We start from the raw sequence: 24,164 nt of genomic DNA, 5'->3' as shown, positions 1-24,164 counted from the left end.
CAGGGGAAATCTCTGACCCAAATATGCTTAAAATATTGAAGGAGAGTCAGTGACTGAAATATCAAAAGAAACTCACTATAAGTAATTGATAACATTTTTTAATATTTAGCATTTTAAAGTACAAATATTAAATTCTATGTATAAATATTGAAATGGCCTCATCATAGGTGGGAGTATATTAATAGGATCAGGTAAGTTTTTCGAGCTTACTCAGATTGCTTCATATATGATTTTTTTAAATGTGGAGGCATTCTTTTTTTAAAACTTTTTTTTTATATTGGAGTACAGCCAATTAACAATGTTGTGATAGTTTCAGGTGGACAGCAATGGGATTCACCATAAATATCCATGTGTCCCTTCTCCCCCAGACTTCCCTCCTATCCAGGCTAGTTCATAAATAATATTGAGTAAAGTTCCCAGTGCTGTATAGTAGGTCCTTGCTGATTATCCATTTTAAATATAGCAGTGTATACATGTAGATCTCAAACTCCCTAACTATCCCCTCCCCCCATCTTTCCCCTCGAGCAACCCTAAGCTTGTTTTCTAAGTCTGTGAATTTGTTTCTATTTTATAAATAAGTTCATTTGTATCATTTCTTTTTAGATTCCACATATAAGAGATGTCATATGATGTTTCTCCTTCTCTATCTGACTTACTTCACTCAATATGACATTCTCTCATCAATGGTAGGAGTATATCAATAGGACCATGTAAGTTTTTTGAGCTTAGTAAATCACTTCATATATGATTTTTAAAATGTGAAGGTATTCTTTATAGTAGCATTTCCTAAAACTTCTCTGATGATGTGAATCACTTGGAGTATTTATATTTAAAAGAGTCCTGGACCCCACCCCACAAATACTGAATAGAAATTTAGGAGGCTTAGGAATTTTATTAATTTTTGTTTAAGATTTTACTTTTTTAGAGCAGCATTAGGTCCATAGCAAGCTTTGGAGAAAAGCACAAAGATTTCCCATATATTCCCTGTGCCACACATGTATAGCTGTTATCAACATTCCCCACCAGAATGGTACATTCGTTATGACTGATGAACCTACATTTGACATACCATTATTACCCAAAGTCCATAGTTACATTAAGATTGACTCTTGGTGTTGAACATTCTATGGATCTGGACAAATGTATAATGACATGTATCCACCATAGTATCAAACAGAATAGTTTCACTGCCCCTACAATCCTCTGTGTTCTAGCTATTCAACTTTCCCCTTGGAACTTTTTTGAAACAAGTATCACAGGTGATTCTTATCAATAAGAAGCATTTTGTGAAAAAATTTCCAAACTTAATATTAATATTTGTTCCATCACAGAAAAATGAATGGACTCACAGAAGGAAAGCCAGAAGTCCATACACTAATTTTTTTTAAGTATCATTTCTAAAATTAGATTCCTTTCTTTGCAAAATTTTGAATACAAATGATGAATAATTACAATAGTTTAGAGCACTTTGATCTTTATAGAAATGCAACAAATATTAAAATTAATTTTGTAATACATCTGTAACCGGAGAGGTACCAAGGTTTTTCTACTCAATTTTTCCAAACCAGATTCTACAATACGCTTACTGAAAATACGTGGAGAACTTCATGTTCATGAGTCTTGGAATTTGATGATAATGCCTAAAGTATTAAGAAATTATTCAAGGAATCTTAGCATAAAAGGCAAGACATTAAAAGAAGCAGCAGGGGGTCAAGTATTCTTTCTCAAACATATGATTCCATTAAACTAATAGTTTTTTTCACAAAAGGAATGTTTTTCTAATGTATTACAAATCACCCAGGGAGATTATTTATAATGGTCATTCTAATGGGCTAGTTCTGCTAGTTTACTCTACAGTGCCAACCTTAATAACAACATAACAGGAGGAAACTTCTTTTTAATTTTAAGTATTTAATTTTTAAAATTAATGTAATCAATTCAATTCCACAAATATTTGTTTAATATCTTCTATAAGCCCAGCTCTAGGCTAGGAGCTAAGGATAAAATGATGAGTGAAGGCACAATTCCTACCTTAAAGAAGACATCCTGTTTCAGATTTTTTAAAAAATTTCCTCCTGATTTTTAAAATCTGGGGTAAACTAAATCCAGGGTTGACAAACTTTCCTGTAAGAAATCAGATAATAAATACTTTATGCCTTGCAGACTGTAGAACCTCTTTATAACTATCCAATGCTATTGTAGCATTGAAGTTGCCGTTGTTTGCTGTTGTTTTAGTTACTCAGTTCAGTCTGACTCTTTTGTGACCCCATGGATCGTAACCTGCCAGGTTCCTCTGTCCATAGGATTTCCCAGGCAAGAATACTGGAGTGGGTTGCCATTTCCTTCTCCAGGGGATCTTCCCTATCCAGGGATCAAACCCATGTCTCCTGCATTGGCAGGAGGATTCTTGACCACTGAGTGGTCAGGGAAGCCCTAAAGCTGCCATAGACAATATTTAATCTAAAAAGCATGGTTACAATAAAGCTTTATTTATATGAGTAGTCTGCTGGCCAGATTTGGTCCTTGCACTAGTTTGCCAGTGACTAAATAATTTGTGAATGTTTATTTAAATTTTTAAATGCTCATTTAACCCTTTATCATATCTGCTTTATGGAAAATGTTTAGACCAGAAATAATGAAAATCACCTTTAGAGTTCTAATTTGTTTTTAAAAAAAACAGATGTGTTCAGTTAGTGTTAGTAGCTAAGTCATGTCCTACTCTTTGCGACCCCGTGGACTACAGCCCACCAGGCTCCTCTGTCCATGGGATTCACCAGGCAAGAATACTGGAATGGGTAGCCATTCCCTTCTGCATGACATCTTCCTGATCCAGGGATCAAACCTTGGTTTCCTGCATTGCAGGCAGATTCTTTACCATCTGAGCCACCAGGGAAGCCCTGGATATGTTCAACTGTACTTCAGTTAATAACATTTTTAAAAAGTAGATGTGTCAAAGAATTGGAGATAAAACTGAACTGTAATACAAAATCATCTTTTTTCAATTAAAAAAACAAACAAGCACAAAGGAAAACATCAATATCTCCTCAAATACTACCAACCCAGAGACACTTCTTTTTCACGGAATAATTTTCAAATGAGTTAGAACAGTTGACTCTTCAAAGTGTCCTTCCCATCATTCACGCCCAACGTTCACATTTTCAATGGCTACAGTGCTCAGCCAGCAAGAGCCTGTGTCAGGCACTGTGTGAGGAACTTTCTGGAGGTCATCTCACTGAATCCTCCCCACAATCCAAGGATTCAGGCGCTATTATTATTCTATCCATGTTAGAAATGAGAAATCTAAGGCACAGAGAGGTAAAACAATTTACCTATGTTCAAGCAGCTAATCAGTGGCAGAATAACTGTATGAACCCAGGAATTCTGTCTCCACCATCCATGCTCTGAATTTTTGGTGCTTCCTGAGGAAAAATGGCTTCCCCAATGGCTCAGCGAGTAAAGAATCCAGTTGCAATGCAGGAGACACAGGAGATGTGGGTTCAATCCCTGGGTTGGGAAGATCCCCTGGAGTAGGAAATGGCAACCCAGTCTAGTAGTCTTGCCTGGAGAATCCCATGGACAGAGGAACCTGGCAGGCTACGGTCTATAGGGTTGCAGAGTCTGATGTGACTGAAGTGACTTAGCACATAGCACAAGCAAAAATAAGTGCATACACACCTATCATGTATCCCTGTCATCAGCATTCTGACACTGCTTGTTTTCACTGTGATACATATGAAAAATATGCATGTCTCTGCAACTCATGAAGAAATAATGGAAACAATGGCACAATTTTCAATAGTTTGGTGAATGACTCTTATTTATTGGCCTCTGGCAGGAAAATTGGTACTAACACTTTGGTTTCTGATGCCTACAACATAACCACTTCTATGTCAGACCTGTCAATGGTCCTGAACATTTTGGGGGACCCAAACATGTTGCAAATAAGATAAAAGTCACAGCTACTTTTCCCAGAGGAATGGACATAAGTATAGCGTGATAGCCATGTACGCGCACTGCTCATATACCCTTCCAGAGAACTCCTGCCAGAAGAGTTTTTGGACAGCCCTATCTACTGCACCCCTGGATCTATGACAGTAGTCACAACAAAGCCTCACTTCCCCTGAGGTGGCGTGGAACCAATAACTGAGGATGGCAGTCAAACTAGTGCCAGTGCCTTTCTGCCTGACCTGGGATGCTTCCAACAAGCAACTTGTCCTTAGGGACTTCTCATCAGCCTGGTTGAGCCTTTCTTGAAATTGTACTACAGTTCGAGACTTTCTACCCAATCCTTCCTTCTTGTTCTCCCTTCACAGGTGTCAGACCTGCACTGTGGTCTCATTGCTACCTATTCCTGCTCCCTTCTGCTTTATCTTCCATAGGAGTTTCCTCATAGTTGAGCTTGTCTGATACTGTCTTGATGTCTATTTCCTGAAGGACCCAAAATGATATTCACAAGCATGTAAAGTGTTCTGCACCTTTCAGAGGGTTAGCTGAAAGAAACTCAAAGCCTATTTGTAGACCCCTTGGAGTGTAAGACGGAGAAGGCAATGGCACCCCACTCCAGTACTCTTGCCTGGAAAATCCCATGGATGGAGGAGTGTAAGAACACCAGGTTAAGAACCTGTTTAGATGGTACAATGAAAGTAAAATGAAAAGACACTAAGTTAACATCTATATTATTCTGCTTTTTATAGTTAAAAGAACTTGGCCAATGATTAAAATATATATATATATATATATATATAATACACAATCCGAATTTAAATCAATTACTTGTACCTAAATACTGGTAGTTAAATTATGGTAACTTATCTTTAAAAGCTTTAATAGAAAACAGGAGAGCCACAAAAATGCCATAAATTTTTTTTAAAAGTTAATGTTTTCTTAAAAACTGTTTGCTGGAAAGAACACTGGGCTCTACAATACTGAAGCTTGAACTAAAATCCTAGCCTGACCAGTCTTGCTGAGTTACTTACTATAAGCCACTTTATTTTTCTGGGCTAAAAATGCATTATCTCTGAGATGAAGGAGTTAGATTAGGTAACTTTTAAGGAACCTTTAAATTCTTAAAATTTTGTGATAATATACATTCCTCTCTGTGGCATAAGTAAAAAATAGTGCCAGGATGATACAGTTAATTCTAAGGCAATTTTAACAATATCAATAATGTTATTTCAGAAAAAACTGATGATAACTTTATTTGAAATCCTCAAGATCTGACCCTTGCCTCTTTTTCCAGATTTACTCACTATGTTCCAGCAAAACTTTTCTAGTCCTGCTACCTCTCATTCCTTCCTCTATGTCTGGTGCATCTGTTTGGAAAGTAGTTCTTGTAGATCTCAAATGACCAACTCCTTACAGTTGAGGTCTTGATTCAAATGTCACCTCCACCAAAAGACCTTATGTGATCATTCTGCCCAAATTAAAGCTCCTGCCCCCACCATCTCCAACCCTCTTTATCAGAACACCCTGTACATTTATTTGCCCACCAGTAATTACCACCATTTCATCGTTTGATTGTCCCAACTAGAATAGAAAAATCTTTGGGACAAGCATTTTGTCTGTTTGTGTATAACTGGAATGATGCCTGGCATGGAGGAAGCACTCAATAACTGCTTTCTACATGAACAAATGAGTTAGTAAATGAATAGATGCACTGTAAGAGAAAACATTTTAACTTTTAAAAGGGTTACATAAAAGCAGAACATAAACTTGATACTGTATGTTGTTTTTTACAATTTGAGAAGATAATAACCCAAACTAAGCCAGAGGAAGCATTAGTTTTCGCTTTGGGCTGTGTTTTTCTATGGAAGGTCAATAGCGTTATATGCTAATCAATACCAAGATCATGTTTTAACTGACTAAGTGAAAAGGCTTAAATTACTTAGCTTTTAATATTTGGGAACAAGCTAGTATCAAAATAATTCTATTGATTTCCAAAGAATTAAAAATCACAAGGCCTAATAATAAAGTCATGAAATAGCTCAATGAAAATTTAATTATTGTAGAAAGGTTACATTAAGAATGAGTCATAGAAGTTTAAGGAAACATTTTTTAAAAAAACAACACAAGTCTTTAACAGAATTTGATGCCATAAAGTCCAAGATGCAGACAATTTTGAAGTTAACTCTCAATTTCCCACAATAGACTTCGGAGTTGTAGCAGAGAGGATACAACTTTTGAACCTCATAAATTCTGTATCTGGCACTAGTAACTAAGGTTTTGAGCAATTCTTTTAATTTCTCTGGGCATCAATTTTTAATTTGTAAGACAGGACTGGTAATACATGTTTTTAATTATTACTAATACTTATTTTGAAAATTCATGATACTCTAAAGCACTAAACATGGGATTCAGCACACATGAGATAATAACCAACAGCTCAGCTGGACAATGAAAATGTACTGTTAGACTATGGAGAACGGTGTGGAGATTGCTTAAAAAACTGGAAATAGAACTCCCATACAACCCAGCAATCCCACTGCTGGGCATACACATCAAAGAAACCAGAATTGAAAGAGACACATGTTCCCCAGTGTTCATCGCAGCACTGTTTGCAATAGCCAGGACATGGAAGCAACCTAGATGTCCATCGGCAGAGCTGTGGTACATACATACAATGGAGTATTACTCAGGTATTAAAAAGAATGCATTTGAATCAGTTCTAATGAGGTGGATGAAACTGGAGCCTATTATACAGACTGAAGTAAGTCAGAAAGAAAAACACCAATACAGTATATTAACACATACATATGGAATTTAGAAATATGGTAACAATGACCTCATATGTGAGACAGCAAAAGAGACACAGATGTAAAGAACAGACTTTTGGACTCTGTGGGAGAAGGCGAGGGTGGGATGATTTGAGAGAATAGCATTGAATCATGTCTATTATCATATGTGAAATAGATCACCAGTCCAGGTTCGATGCATGAGACAGGATGCTCAAGGCTGGTGCACTGGGATGATCCTGAGGAATGGGATGGGGAGGGAGGTAGGAGGGGGTTCAGGATGGGGAACACATGTACACCCATGGCTGATTGATGTGAATGTATGGCAAAAACCACCACAATACCGTAAAGTAATTAGCCTCCAATTAAAATAAGTAAATTAAAAAAAGAAAGAAAATGCACTGGCAGAGTAAGGCTACAGTGCTCAGGAGTACTGTGTGAGAGGGGAAAGAGGGCAGAATTACCTCCACAAGCCCATTTTTTTCTTGAGAAACTTGATATGATCACTTTCTTTGTAAAACATGAAATGTGTATGGTTGAAAACTGACTGACATATTTTGAAAGTAGGCTTTTCCCCTAGAAAGAAAAACACAAACAGCTCTAGGAGGTAAATCTTCTCATAATATTTTTTAAAAAGAATCTGCATTCATAATGAACGTTAACACAAAATTATATCTTCTATGCTACGTTTTGGCCATGCCACGTAGTTTGCAGGATCTCAGTTTCCCAACCAGGGATCAAACCAGAACACATAGCAGTGAAAGCCTGGAATTCTAACCACTAGGCCACCAGGGAACTCCCTTTGCCATTATTTTCAGTGTCATATGAACTAATTTTTACTTTTATTTATTTTTTTAAATGTAAATTTATTTATTTTAATTAGAGGCTAATTTCTTTACAATATTGTATTGGTTTTGCCATACATCAACATGAATCCGCCACGGCTGTACACGTGTTCACAATCCTGAACCCCTCTCCCACCTCCCTCCCCATACCATCCCTCTGGGCCATCCCAGAGCACCAGCCCCAAGCATCCTGTATCCCGCATCAAACCTGGACTGGCGATTTGTTTCTTATATGATATTATACAAAGTTACTTAATTATTTGTTTAGCTGTGCTGGGTTATAGTCACAGCACACAGGATCTTCATTGCTGTGTGTGGGATCTGTTAGTTGTGTCACATGGAATCTCTAGTAGCAGCATGCGAACTCTTAATTGTGGCATGTGGAATATCTAGTTCCTTGATTAGGGATCAAACCTGGGCCCCCTGCATTGGGAGTGTAGAGTCTTAGCCACTGCACTACCAGGGAAGTCCCTGAACTTATTTTTAAAAGGCTATAAATAAACTATCATGCAGAATACAAGAAATGATGCACATTAGGCATTCATAAGATGGTCAATAAATATTTATTTAGGATCTAGCATGCTCATGAGTCTATAAAAATAAAAAGGCAATCCAATCACTGGCCCATTCATTCATTCACTCAACAAATATTTATGTAGTACCTAATGCTGAAGACATGAAGCTTATTTCCCCTGGGGATAAAGTGGCTGTGGCATTATTAGTTTTATACCAATATACACAAAGTTCATGTTTAAAGGGAGAGAAAGGCTGTCTTGAAGAGGTGACATGAACTGAAATCTATAAATAAGGATTAAACTTGAGAAGAGTAGTCAAATTAGGAAAAGACACCCCAAACAGAGGTAATTGCAAATGCTGAGATCTCATGGCAATAATGAAGGTGACATCTCCCAAGGACTGAAAGAAAGCCAATGTGGCTGGAGAGCATAGGGTATTGTGGTGACAGAAAAAGAGTGGTAGTCAAGGGCCAAAACTTGTAGAGCCTTTTAGACTTTGTTTAGGATTACAGCCTTTGTCTTAAAATCAATGAGAATTCACTGAGGAGATTCAAGAAATCAGTGGCATGCTTTGATCTGCATTTTGGGAGATTATTTTAACCTGAGGTGTTGAGAACAGATTGGGGTAGATCATTAGACAGGAATACATAGATGACAGGTAAGAGACTGTTTTAGTAGGTCGGATGAGAGGTGATATTTAGCTTGGGCTAATTCAGTGGCAATAGTGATGGATGGATGGAGTCCAAAAATTTTATGAGGTGAAACTTACAGGGCTTGTTGATGGAGAAAATACACAGAGAGGCATAGTTAGGGATGGCAGAGAAATAAAGGACAGGAAACTGTCCAAGTCTCTCTTGGGTTTTTGACCAACACAAGTGGATGTTATTGTTGTTTAGACATTAAGCTGTATCTGTCTCTTTTGCAACCCTGTGGACTGTAGTCCACCAGGCTCCTCTGTTCATGGGATTTCCCAGGCAGGAATACTGGAGTGGGTTGCCATTCCGTCCTCCAGGAGATCTTCCTGACCCAGGGATTGAACCTGTATTTCCTGTATTGGCAGGTGGGTTCTTTACCACAGCCACTAAGGAAGCCTACACAAGTGGATAGGGTGAAGCTATAATTCACAAAAAGAAATTTTCCTTGGAAGAAAAGCTATAACAAACCTAGACAGCATATTAAAAAAGCAGAGACATTACTTTGCCAACAAAGGTCCGTCTAGTCAAAGCTATGGTTTTTCCAGTAGCCATGTATGGATGTGAGAGTTGGACCATAAAGAAGGCTGAACGCTGAAGAATTGATGTTTTTGAACTGTGGTGTTGAAGAAGACTCTTGAGAATCCCTTGGACTGCAAGGAGATCAAAACAGTCAATCCTAAAGGAAATCAAGCCTGAATATTCATTGAAAGGACTGATGCTGAAGCTGAAGTTCCAATAATCAGCACACGATGCAAAGAGCTACCTCATAAGAAAAGACCTTGATGCTGGGAAAGATTGAAGGCAGGAGGAGAAGGGGACGACAGAGAACGAGATGGTTGGATGGCATCACTGACTCAATGGACATGAGTTTGAGCAAGCTCCAGTAGATGGTGAAGGACACGGAAGCCTGGCATGCTGCAGTCCATGTGGTCGCCAAGAGTCAGACATGACTGAGTGATTGAACAACAAATAATTCACTGAAGTACGAAATACAGGAAGAGGGTCAGGTCTTGAGGCTGGCGTCTGGGCAGGTGAGAAGATCACAATTTTATTAACTTGACTTCGAGTTGCCTTAGAGATATCCAAGAAGGCAGGAGAGTCTAGAGTATGTAAGAGAGATGTAGGCTGGAAATAGAGGGTTGAGGGTCATTGGTGACCTTTACTATTATAGGTGAGATTTTCCAGAAAGACAAAATAAAAAGGAAAAGGGATCTAAACTAAGGCTTAAAAAAATTCTAAGTTTAGAATACCCGGGTAGAAGATGATGAACCTGAAAATGAGTATTAAAAGAAATGGCAAGAGAAGAAGGAAGAAAGTCAGACCAGGATCTGTTAAAGAAATCAGTGGAAGAGAATCTTTTAATAAAGAAGGAGTCAAGGATATCCAGTGCATAACCACACACATATACAAAAATACAAACTGTTGAAAGGTTTTTCTGAGGGATTAAGGTAGTAATAATGGCAACCCACTCTAGTACTCTTGCCTGGAAAATCCCATGGACGCAGGAACCTGGTGGGCTGCAGTCCATGGGGTCGCTAAGAGTCGGACACGACTGAGCGACTTCACTTTCACTTTTCACTTTCATGCATTGGAGAAGGAAATGGCAACCCACTCCAGTATTCTTGCCTGGAGAATCCCAGGGACAGAGGAGCCTAGTGGGCTCCTGTCTATGGGGTCGCACAGAGTCAGATACGACTGAAGCGACTTAGCAGCAGCAGCAGCAAAATTAAGAAGAACAAATTAGGCTTCTGCTTCTGATCATGATGGAGTATCAGAGACCAAGCTTACCCTTCCACTGAAACAACTAGAAAACTGCACAAAATTTATGAAACCCATGTGAAAACATAGAAACACATTCGAGAACAGTGTCCATGATCGCTGAGAAAAGAGAAACAAGCTGAATGAGCATCATGATTTCCCTGGCTTTCAGCCTGGAGGTATATTCTAGACCATGCAATAGGAGGAATGGTTCTCAAGCATTAGTAAATTTGAAGAGTCAGACACCAGTCATCAGAGAAGCTAAGGTATCCAGAAGCTTGAGGAGTAGAGTTCCATAAAAGAAGGGAGCTATGCAGAAAGTCAGCTCCATAAATCTGAATATGGTTCTTCTTGAGTCTTTACTGAATTCTAAGAGGTGTGTATAGGGAAGAAAACAGTCAAAATCTAAGCAAACATTGAATGGGAAAATGTAAGATGAGCAGTTACTACAGTTCAGAGGGATGGGAGATGTTCAACTTCTTACCGCTTGAGTAAAAAGTCCTTGTTAATCACCCTGGGCATTCAGTAGTGACCCCAGGTGGTTATACCACAGTAACAAGGCTAATTTTTGTTTATAGTGAAGGCAACTCAGCACTCATCCTACCAAAGCTTAAGACAAGCCTTGGTCTGGTCCACAGTCTTAACTGCCTACCAAACAAGACCCAGCACTAATTTTAAGACAGAAAAATCAAGATGTTCAACAATGTAACATTTAAATGTCCATTATCTGCTCAAAAAGCTCTAGACATACCAAGAAGCAGAAATACACTGAGTGATAAACAGGATAAAAATCAATAAATAGAAACAGATACAGAAATGATAGAGATGATAGGATTAGTACAAAAAAACTTGAAAAAAAAACCTCTAATAAATGCTATAAATAGGCTCAAGGGTTTAAAAGAAAATACAAACATAAGAGAAGAGACACAAATAAAAATGATCACAGACTATTTGTCAGAAACTACAAGTCACGAGGAAATGACACAAGATCTGTACAGTGCTAAATGGAAAACAAAAGTTGTTGGGGCTTTCCTAGTGGCTCAGTGGTAAAGTGTCTGCTTGCCAATGCAAGAGACATGAGTTCAGTCCCTGATCTGGGAGGATCCCATACGCTGAGGAGCAACCAAGCCCATGCGCCACAACTGCTGAGTCTGTGCTCCAGAGTCTGGGAGCCGCAACTCCTGAGCCCATGTACCGTGACTACTGAAGCCTGAGTGCCATAGGGCCCATCCTCCACAAGAGAAGCCACTACAACGAGAAGCCCACGCACCACAACCAGAGAGCAGCCCTCACGCAGCACGACTAGGGAAAAGCCTGCACAGCAATGAAAACCCAGCACGTTTCACCTCATGCTTGTGCTCAAATAGATAAAATTATTTAAAAGAAAGTTTTAAAGACTGTCAGTGTAGAATTCTACAAACTCAGTGAAAATAGCTTTCAACAACAAAGGCAAAACAAAGAATTTTTCAGACAAATAAAAATGAGACCTTGTTGTTGCCAGGAGACCTGCACCACATGAAATGTTAAATAAGGTTCTCCAGGTGGAAAAATATGATACCAGATGAAAAATATATGTAGTGGTATTTACATCATAAATGGATAAAAAAGAAATTATAACAATGAAAAATGATAGGAGGTGGGAAATGAAAATATTGTGTGATAATGGTTATACATAATGGGTAAACTACTAAAATATTATCCAAGTTAGACTGCTGCTGCTGCTGCTGCTAAGTCGCTTCAGTCGTGTCCGACTCTGTACGACCCCACAGACGGCAGCCCACCAGGCTCCCCCGTCCCTGGGATTCTCCAGGCAAGAACACTGGAGTGGGTTGCCATTTCCTTCTCCAGTGCATGAAAGTGAAAAGTGAAAGGAAGTCATTCAGTCATATCCGACTCCTCACGACCCCAGGGACTGCAGCCTACCAGGCTCCTGCGTCCATGGGATTTTCCAGGCAAGAGTACTGGAGTGGGTTACCATTGCCTTCTCTAAAGTTAGACTAGGATGAGTTAAATATAAATCCTAGAGGTACTACTAAAAAATCAAATCAATAATCTCTTGGTAGAGATGAAAATAGAATACTAAAAGCTACTCAATCCAAAGGAAAAGAAAAAAAGTAGAGAAAATGAACAAAAAATGGATGTTATAACAAAAGAAAAATGGCAAGATGGTAGGCTTAAATCCAATCATATTAATAAGTATATTAAAATAAATGACCTAGAGGACTTCTCTGGTGGTCCAGTGGTTAAGACTCTGCACTTCCATTGCAGAGAGCACGGATTTGATCCCCAGTTGGGGAACTAAGATCTCACATGCTGTGTGGCACAGCCAAAAAATAAAAATAAAAGTAAATGATCTAAACACTGCCATTAGAAGATAGAGATTATCAAACTGGTAGAGATTATTTTAAAAAGACCAACTATATGCTATCCCAAAAATATACTTTAAAAATATAGACAAATATAGGATAAAAGTATAAGGATGGCAAAATATATATCCATGTAAAAGTAAATATAAGAAATCTGGAGTGATATAATATATCAGAGAAGGAAGATATTGGAGTAAGATATATTACCAGAGATTAGGGGGACTTTTCATAATGATAAAGGATTTGATTCACCAAGAAGAGATATTAAATCTAAAATGTTTACATCCAGTAACTGAATGGCATAGTACATGAAACAAAAGAAAGAATTTTTAATTGAAAGAATAAATAGATAAACTGTCAGTTATAGCTGGATAATTTAAGACTCTTTTCCAAATAATTAATAGAAAGTAGATAGAAAATCAGTAAGAATATAAAATATGTATATAACACTATCAAACAACTTGACCTAATTAACATCTGGAGAACATTCTGACAACAGCAACATGTATATTCACTACAAGTGCAAATGAAATATTAACCAAGGTAGACCATATTCTGGGTCTCAAAACAAGTCTAAAAACTTAATACGGTTTAAGATTTTATAGAGTGTGTTCTCCGAACAGAATCAAATTTTGAATGGAATTAAATTAGAGATCAGTATCAGATAAAAGCTGAAAAATCCCTCAATATTTGGAAATTAACATACTTTAAAAAACAAGTTTAACAAATTATTTGAACAGATGCTTTACAAAAGACATAGACATGTCCAATAAACACATGAAAAAAAAGTTCAATATCTTTAGTTATCAGGGAAATGCAAATTTAAACCATAATAAAATACTACAACACACACATTAGAACAGCTAAACTTCAAAATACAGTTGACTCTTGAACAACCCAAGGGTTAGGGGCACCAACTATCTGTTGAAATCTGCATGTAAAACTCTGAAATCAGCAGTTGAAAATCTGCATGTAACTCAGAGTTGACCCTGGAAGATTCTGCGTCTGTGGATTCAAGCAACTGCAGGTAGGACAGTACTGTGATACATAAGTTGAAAAACATTTGCTTATAAATGGATCCTTGCAGTTCAAACACTTGCTGTTCAGTGGTCAACTGTATTGACATACCAAGTGTTGGCAAGATTGTAGAGCAACTAGAACTTCATGCATTGCTTTCAGGGCTTTAAAACAGTATAGCTACTTTGAAAAACTGGCAGTTTCTTAGATAGCTAAACATAAAACTACCATAGGGCCCAGCAAGTCCAAGAGAAACAAAACACATAAAGACTTGTACACAAATGTTCATTGCAGCTTACTCATAATAACCAAAAACTGAAATAACTCAAATGTCCATCAACAGGTAAGTGGATTAAAAATTGTAGCATATACATATAATAAAAAATTCTACTCAAAAAAAGGAATGAATAATGATACACACAGTATGGCTGAGTCTCAAATCACTCTGCTGAGGCAAGACGTCAGAAAGACTACATGCAGTATGATTCCATTTATGTGAAATTAATCTAAAATGACAAAAAGCAGATCAATAGTTGCCTGGGAAGGGGTGGTGAGGGAAATTGTTGAAGTGATGAAAATTATTGTGTTGATGCTTAGATAGGTGACTGATATGTCAAAACTTGTCACACTATACTTGAAATAGGTACTTTTTAATGTAAATATGTCAATAAAGTTTATTTTAAAATAACACTCCACATTTCCATCCTAATGTTCAATATTAAGAGAAAATATGAAACAGGAAAAAAGATAAAGATTCATCAGAAAACTAGATAATTTGGAAGTTAGAAACTCAATTCTAAATCTTTCATGAATAAATTGCTTTTAAGTGTAGACTCTGGACGCAGGATACCAAGGTTAAAATCCCAGCTCTGACACTTGGTAGCTGAGCAATTCTGGACAAGTTAAGTGACTATCTGTGCCATAATTTACTATAAACTGGATGATAATTGACCTTCCCAGGAAGCACTAGTGTTAAAGAACCCACTTGCCAATGCAGGAGATGAGCATTCGATCCATGGGTCATGAAGATCTCCTGGAGGAGGGCACGGCAACCCACTCTAGTATTCTTGCCTGGAGAGTCCCATGGACAGAGGAGCCTGGTGGACTACAGTCCATGGGCTTGCAAAGAGTCAAACATGACTGAAGCAACTCAGCACGCATGTAGGATGAAGCGCATACCTACCTCATATCATTCTTAAAGAGACTAAATGAAATAATATATATGAAGTGCTTACAACTGTGTCAGGCACACAGTAAATGATATGTGTTAGCTATTATTGTGCAAATCAAAACAACTGTAGACTTATTCCAGGATGCTCATATGAGTTGTTTCTATCTGATGGCTGTTTAATAGTCTATTAAAAAATAAATCCAACATACTTACTTTACAATGAAAATCACCCCCTATATGCTATAAAGGCAGGCAGACCAAGATTTCACAGAAAGAGAGCCTGAAAGAGAATCTGAAGTATCATTATAATCTAGAGGTGAGTCCCAAGTCTGGACAAACTAGGACAATTTTCAACATCTCTTTTATGGGTCTTTGTAAAAATGAGATTTTCATTTCTAGAGCTGTCAATTCACCAAATCGAACTATGAAAGTTTAAATAAATGCACAGTACATAAGAAGCAAAATTAAGAGATTCTCAGAACTCATTATATTAACTATAACATTTCTAAACTATCACATCAAAAAATATAAAATTAATTAGAAGCATCTAATTAAAATGTTGCAAAATAAGCTCAGATTTAGTTGCCTTATATATCCTGAGAGATCTGTTGAATAGCAAAATTTCCTTCTTTTTTATGGATGAAAAATATTTCTTATTGTATACATATACCTTAGCTTCTTTATTCATTCATTGAAGCATAGACACTTAGGCTGTCCCCATGTCTTGTCTATTGTAAATAATGCTGCAATGAAATTGGAGAGCAGATATTTTTTCAAGATAGTGATTTCATTTTCTTCAGATATATACCTAGAAGTGGAATTGCTCGATCATATGGTAGTTCTGTTTTTAATTTCTTGAGGAACCGCCATACTGCTTTTCATAATTTACATCCCCACCAACAGTGTACAAGAGTCCTGTATTCCCCCGCAGCCTGCCAGCACTTGTTCGCTGTTGTCTTTTTGATGATGGCCATTCTAATAGTTGTAAGGTGATGGCTCATTCTACTTTTGATGTGCATTTTTCTCATGATTAGTGATGTTGATCATCTTTTCCTGTACCTGTTGGCCATGTGAATGTCTTTCTTTGAAAAATGTCTATTCAGTTCCTGTGCCTATTTTTTAATCAGATGATTTGGCTTTTTTTGTTATTGAATTATATATCAATTTCTTACATAATTATGCAATATCTGACTTTTTCTTGTATGTTAGTATTTAAAATAAAAATATTCTGAAGATGTTTTATTAAAAGGCAAATTCTTTGCTATGTGGCATCCTATGGCTTGGGAATTTTAATCCCTTCTTTTGTTGATATAGTTCTTTTTCAGCTTCAAACACAATACCTATGATCTGAAAAAATATATGTCCTAAGTATAACTTTTTGTCAATACTGTTTACTATCATGTTTTCTTTCCATCCTAGAAGAATATGAGAAAGAGTAAAATATTTGTTGATTTATTCAGGTTCAATCTCCCCCATGTTCACCAATCATGTGCAATATAATTTTCTAAATAGTATAGAATTTTGGCTTCTTTCTAGTCAAAATCTTTTCTTATGGTTTTATTTTTACATGACATTTGTTACATTTGAGTTACAGAATATTAGACATGTGACTTCTTAATCAAAATGAATAAGCACCACCTTAAAAAAACTCATAGGGTTAACTATTGAGGTGGAAAGTATACTTTGCACCAAATTAAAATCTTGTCATTAGATCTGACTGCTTTTTTCTTATTAAAAGAGCTGTTACACATTAAAAACTTGCTTTGATGGAGAATAGGAAAAATACCCCATTATCAGAAACAAAGACTTGTTAAAGGTAGTATTGAAAATAAATAATTGGCTTTTGTTCATGAATGGCTAAATATGTTTTGTGGTTTGAAAGAGCTAAGAACAGATTGCTTCTCTTACATTGTTAGCAAAGAAATGTTTTCATCAATTAACATTCTTTGCTAAGAACAGTTTTTTTTTTTTTCCCAGTGCTTTTTCTCAAATAGAGTATTATATAAATAGGCCTGCCCAAAGGACAATTCCTGGGCTTTTTTCTTTGATGTCTTAGAGCATAATAATTATGGCATGCCAGTTCTGAATTATGGCAGAAAACAAAAAAATCACATTTCAAACAGATCATTTACTTGAAGAAAACATTGCCACAGGTAGCCATTCCTGCTAATTAAATGAAAGGTACATCACCCACAAATCATGGCAGTCTTCCTCTTCATCACGCTTTTGCCTAACATTTACATGCCGGAAGGATGGAAGTAGGGGACAAAGAGTTGTAAAAGAACTATTAGAATACACCATTCTACTCACCCTGCCTCAGTATTACTCATCCCTCTTCCACCCTGTGCTGAAGTGATTATCACTTTATGAGGGTTGGGTGCAATAATTGGCAACATTTAAGGAGCAATTTCTCCTAACCAGGCTCTATCCTAGGTGCTTCATCTATTTTGATTCATTTAATCCTCACAATGTGTGTGTTAGTCACTCAGTTGTGTCTGACTGTTTGCAACCCCGTGGAGTAGCCCTCCAGGCTCCTCTGTCCATGGAATTCTCAAGAATACTGGAGTGGGTAGTCATTCCCTTCTCCAGGGGATCTTCCAGACCCAGGAATTGAACCGGGTCTCCCACATTGCAGGCATATTCTTTACTGTCTGAACCACCAGGGATGTCCAGTCATCACAATAATGTTTGGTAACACGGTTGTTTCTATGTTGCAGAGTAGGAACCTAAGGTCAAAGATCATATAGCTGCTACATGGCAGAGACTAGATGCACACCCAGGCAGTCTGGCTCTAGAGCCCATGGACCTAACTGCTCAATTCTATTCCCCCTCAGGGAATAGAACTCCTCAATACAGAGCAGGGAACCTCTGTCATGTTGTTTTGTTTTTTTTTTTTTTAAGTAAATAGCTGCTCCCTTAATAAGATAAGAGTAAGGTCCTAGAGGGAAAGAAAGGAAGGCAAGATAGAAGTAGGAGCTAAGGGAAGAGATGGATCTCGAATAGGGGAAAAGAAAGCAGTCTATTTAAAACAGTTTATGGAAAAATGAAAACAAACAGGGTTGTGGAAATAAATTTAAGGGCTACAGCAAAGTGAGAAAAATTTTTGGTAAATTTCTTTCAAAGAAAACAAGGCCACGATTTAGAATGAGATCATGCAGTATGTCTTTTTATACATGAATTAACATAAGCCTGGAAAAGATTTTAGTCTGACTGATAAGATTTTACAATCGGTAAACATAGAGCCAGAGAGATTAAACGCTTTATCCAAGATGTAAAGAAGCAGGGAGCATATGAGGGCTAGACCCCCAACCAGATCTCTTGACTTTGAGCTCAGCACCCTTCCACCAACTGTATCAAACACAATTCGTCAGCTTTCAAAACACAGAAATGATGGTCAAGAGGTTTTTACTCTTTTCAAGAATATAAAAAATAACTACAGCATATACATATTGGAGATTAAATGCAAAAACCCCTAAAGTTATCTTCTCAATAGTCAAATAATATTGCAGGAGAGTAGCACAGATAATTTATAAATGCAAGAAAGAAAACTCTTCATATAAATGCAAAATTTTCCCCTAATATTCTTTCCCTATAAACATTTTAAATTGATATTTTTACCTAATATTAAAAAATAAGAGGAAGGATGCAAAAAGAAAAATTGATTAAAAAGTAAAAAGGAAGAGGCCTTTTCTGAGATAAACCCTCAAATGTCAAAGAACCTTGTATTTAAGGTCAACAATAGATACAGTAGCACATTCATACTAAAAGTTCAGAAGTTTACATATTTTACTTTTTTTAATTTTGAAAGTTAATAATTAACACTTGTGAGAATGCAGAAGTATATTAAACCTCATTTTCTAGTTGTGAGGCAGAGTCAGTAGAAAAATATGTGACATTTCCAATGTCAAACAGATCATTGAAAGCCTGGGATATTGAAATCAGATTTTCTATTGATCATAAAAATGTATGAATTCTGCAAGGGTGGAATTTTTTTTCAAATTTCAAATTCTCTACAGCAATTTCCTTTGCTTTCTTTCTATGTTTCACTTTCACACCATTTGCATGTGTCAAAAGAATAATACTAGTCCTAATATCACTCAAGACTCCACTAACTTTTCTTGATTTGGATCACAATAATGATCAACATCTCTGATGACGTTAGAGACTTAAATGTGATTAATTGCAGACAAATGATCCAAGTGATCTTCAAGACAAAACATCGAAAATTTAGATTTGAATGTCGTCTTTCAACAATTTATTTCTACTACCTGGGGTAGACAGGAAAGGAAAACTAAAAAACCAAACCAAAACAAACCAAAACAGGAAACTAAGGTTTCTAAACATTCTCTGACACATACCTCTATTAATAAGCATTTTTTAGCACATACTTAAAAACTAATGTCATGAATTCTTTAAGTATAATGTTGTAGTAACATTACATAAATTATAAAACATAAATAGAGAAATCCATAAATACAAAAAGATTTTAAATGTATATAGTGCTGATAATTTTACTAAATTTTAGTGAGAGTTATGTGATAGAAAATGCTGTATTACCTTGAAAATCTTGGCTAATACCTGATCATAGAGGGTTCAAAGTCTAAGGTCAGTTTATTCCCATACTTAGATATAAGGACTATTGTACTTAAATTAGATGGCACAAAGAGATATGGAAGAAGTGCAAAATTAGTTTCATGTACTCAATTATGATACTCAAATTTCAGTTCATCCATTATTTATACAAAGGTTGTAGCTTAGTATTTTTCTAGTCTAGTAATTTTCTGACTTCGCTGATATCAATCAGTTTTCCAAGCAAAGCTTTTTTTTTTTTTTAATTTAATGTTTAACATATTGGGTCTAAATCCACTGACATGCATTTGGAAGATTTTCAATCATGTTAAAAATTGTCTGCAAATTTACTAAGTGTTCATAAATGAGAGTTTTAAGACAATGTGCTCATGCTATTTTTTAAAGTTTTTATTTGTAATAACAGCTTTATTAATATCTAATTGATACTCCATAAAGATACATCCATTATAAGTGTACAATGCAATTATTTTTAGTAAATATACAGTAGTTCAACCATCACCACCATTTAGTTGTAGAACATTTCAATCACCTGAAAAGTTCTGTCATAATCACTTGCATTCAATGTTCCCATTCCAGCCCAAGATAATCATTGATCTGCTGCTTTCTGTCTCTATTTTTCTTTTTTAGAAGTTTCAAATAGATGGTATCACAACGTATATGATCTTTTATGGCTGTCTATTTTCCTCCTAGCATAATAAATTGGAGATTTATCTATATTATAACATGAATCAGTAGTTTATTATTTTTATTGTTAAGTAGTATTACATTGTGCAGTACTTTTAAAAATATTTATTTTTGGCTGTCCTAGGTGTTGGCTGCTGTGCATGGGCTTTTCTAGTTGTGGAGAGTGGGGGCAACTCTTGGTTGTGCTGTGTGGTCTTCTCATCGCGGTGGCTTCTTTGTTGCAGGGCACAGGCTCTGCGGTGCAGGCTTAGTTGCCCTGAAGCATGTGGAATATTCCAGGACCAGGGATCGAACCTATGTCCCCTGCATTGGCAGGCAGAATCTTAACCACTGGGCCACCATGGAAGTTCCATTGCATAGCATTTTATCTAATCATTATTTGACGGACATTTGAATTATTTCAGATTTTTCCTATTACAAACACTACTATAATAATTCATGTAAAAAGTCCATTGTTTAGACATATTTTTTTTCTCTCAATATTTCTAAAGGTAGAATTGCTGGATCATATGGTAAGCTTGTATTTATATTTTAAAGAAACTGCCAAACAGTTCTCAAAAGTGGGTACATTTGCGTGTGCATGCTAAGTCGCTTCCGGAGAAGGCAATGGCACCCCACTCCAGTACTCTTGCCTGGAAAATCCCATGGATGGAGGAGCCTGGTAGGCTGCAGTCCATGGGGTCGCTAAGAGTCGGACACGACTGAGCGACTTCACTTTCACTTTTCACTTTCCTGCATTGGAGAAGGACATGGCAACCGGCTCCAGTGTTCTTGCCTGGAGAATCCCAGGGACGGGGGAGCCTGGTGGGCTGCCGTCTATGGGGTCGCACAGAGTCGGATACGACTGAAGCGACTTAGCAGCAGCAGCAGCTAAGTTGCTTCAGTCATGGCCAGCTCTAAGTGACCCCATGGACTGTAGCCCACCAGGCTCCTCTGTCCATGGGATACTCCATGCAAGAATACTGGAGTGGGTTGCAGTGCCCTCCTCCAGGGGATCTTCCCGACGCAGGGATCAAAACCAGGTCTCCTGCGGCTCCCACATTATAGGTGGTTTCTTTATCATTGAGCCACCAGGGAAGCCCAAATTGGGTATAGCAACCAGCAACTTATAAGAACCAGTTTTTCCACATCCTTGTCATCACTTAGTATTGTCGATCTTTTGCCTTATACTTATTCTAGTAGTTCCATAGGGCATTGTATTGAAGTTTTAATGTGCATTTCCCTAATGATTAATGATGTTGAGCACTTTTCATTTGATTATTAACCATTTGTATAACTTTTTCGTGAAATATTTAGTAAAATATTTTGTCCATTTATAAAACTGATTTTGCCTTATTTTGATATTTAAAAGTTTCTTTATATATCCTGGTGTAAGTCCTTTGTAAGATTATGCTTTACAAATATTTTTTTCCCAGTCTGTCACTTTTTTTGTTTTCTTTGTTCTCTTGAAGAACAAAATTATCTTTTATAAAGTCCAGTTTATCAATTTCTTATTTCTTGATCATGATACAGTGTCATAGCTAAGAAATCCTTGCTTAAAGCAGGGTCACAGATTTTGTACTATGTCTTCTTGTAGAAGTCATAATTTTAGTGTTTACAGAACTAACAGTTCTTATACAAGTCTCATAATTTTAGTTAGCTCAATAATGCATTTTTTCCTCTAAGATATGAATTGAGTGTAAGTTCATTATTTTGCACATAAATGTCCAATTATCCTAGTAGCATTCTTTGAAAAGACATCCTTTCCCCCACTGAATTATGTTGGCATCTTTGTCAAAAATTAATTCACCACCAGTGTAAGGACTTATTTCTATACCTTCTACTCTACTTCATTGATCTAATTAGATGTTATAATTTCTTCTACTTTGTTGTTGTTTGATATTCTTGTTCCTATGTTTGTCCATTTTAAGACTGGCTCATGATTTCTACAAAACGTTTGTTGGGATTTTAATAGGGATCACCAATGTGATCAAGAAGGAAATGGCAACCTACTCCAATGTTCTTGCCTGGAGAATCCCATGGATGGAGGAGCCTGGCAGGCTACAGTCCATGGGGTTGCAAGAGTCGGACACGACTTAGCAACTAAACCAATGTGATCAATAGAGGTCTTATTCTTCTTTTCTAATATTTCTTTTTTAAAATTGATTAATTTTGGGGGCTACACTGGGTCTTTGTTGCTGCACATGGGTTTTCTCTAGTTGAGGCGGGCAAGGGCTACTCTCTAGTCATGATGCACAGGCTTTTCACTGCGGTTGCTCCTCTTGTTGAAGAGCATGGGTTCCAGGGTGTGTGGGCTTCAGCAGTTGTAGCACAGAGGCTTATTTGCCCTGTGGTATGTGGAATCTTCCTGGACCAGGGATTGAACTGTGCTCCCTGAACTGACAGGCAAATTCCCAACCACTGGGCCACCAGGGAAGCCCTACAATTTATTTCTAAGTATTATATATTTTTTTCATGTTATCATAAATGGAATCATTTTCTTAAGCTCATTTTCAAATTGCTAGTTCTTAGGGCTTCCCTGGGGGCTCAGATGGTAAAGATCTGCCTTCAGTGTAGGAAACCTGGTTTTGATCCCTGGGTTGGGAAGATCCCCTGGAGAATGGAATGGCTACCTACTCCAATGTGCTTTCCTGGAGAATTTCATGGACAGAGAAGCCTAGCGGGCCTCAATCCATGGTGTCACAGAGTCAGACACAACTGAACAACTAACACTTTCACATCGCTTTTCACTTTTTCAGCACATAAAAATTCAACTGATATTTGTATACTTGTCTTATATCTTGTGACCTTGCTAATTTATTTATTACTTCTAGTATTTTTTTTTTTTTGGTATATTTGTTAGGATTTTCATGCATAGAATCATGTCATCTGTGAACAAAGTCAGCTTTAATTTTTCCTTTTCAATTCATATGCTTTTATTTTTCTTTCCTTTCTACAATGAATGAAACCTCCAATGAAGTGTTGAATGGAAGACATAACAGTGGACATCATTTTATTCTCAGTCTTAGGGGGAAATCATTTACCATTACCATAAATGTGATGCTACCTGTAGACTTTTCATAGACGCACTTTATCATATTGAAGAAGTTTCCTTCTTCACGAATGGGTTTTATTTTTTTAGCATTTTCATCATGAATGGGTATTGAATCTTGTCAATTGCTCTTTCTCCATCTACTTTCATCTTTTTTTTTCATATTTAAAAAATCTATTAAACTCTAAAAAAATATGCCAGTTCTTGACTTCCAGATTGCATCAAGATAATACTAGCAGGTCCTGTTGACTTACTCCCTCAGAGTTCAACCTCAGAGATGCATAGAAGTTATAACCAACCATGATGACACTGAACTGATTTACCATATAAAGGAAACAGTGACCCAGAGATGGAAAGGGCTGGCTGCCATGGTCAGAGGACAGGATGGGGGACAGTTCTTGCTCTTATTTCCTCTTCCTCTAGTGTTCTGGTCAGCTTACTGCCACCTCTATGAAGCAGATAGAGAACTCTGAAGTTAAAAATAATGAGGTCATATTTGCCTGAAATTTATTTTAGGAGAGCTTCAAATCTAATATTTTAAACAGAATTTTAATGTGGTAATCATTTGATGTTCCAGAGTTAGCACTGAATCAAGAACTGTTTTTCAAATGGAGATTATTGACTTGCCAGGTGTCCTGCATCTGACAGCTTTCTTTAGCTTTGGACCTCACTTATAAGTGGTAGCCATATGGATTTTGTCAGTATTAGCATATTTCTAATATAGGTTTATTTATGAGGACTGCCACCTTCATTTTTGATGG

At 36.9% G+C, this 24,164-nt stretch overlaps 1 protein-coding gene across 1 annotated transcript in view; it reads right to left on the bottom strand.

Annotated features, from left to right (window-relative positions):
- The window catches only part of CCDC148 (coiled-coil domain containing 148), a 317,318-nt gene that overhangs the window by 283,308 nt on the left and 9,846 nt on the right, over positions 1-24,164 (bottom strand). Inside the window, exon 2 of the mRNA XM_055572507.1 lies at positions 2,032-2,124. The gene's annotated coding sequence lies outside the window, so the exon portion shown is untranslated. The remainder of the gene's footprint in view (positions 1-2,031; positions 2,125-24,164) is intronic.

This window comes from Bubalus kerabau, chromosome 3 (assembly GCF_029407905.1).
Source record: "Bubalus kerabau isolate K-KA32 ecotype Philippines breed swamp buffalo chromosome 3, PCC_UOA_SB_1v2, whole genome shotgun sequence".
Lineage (NCBI taxonomy): Eukaryota > Metazoa > Chordata > Mammalia > Artiodactyla > Bovidae > Bubalus > Bubalus kerabau.
This window is presented reverse-complemented; position numbering and strand designations above follow the sequence as displayed.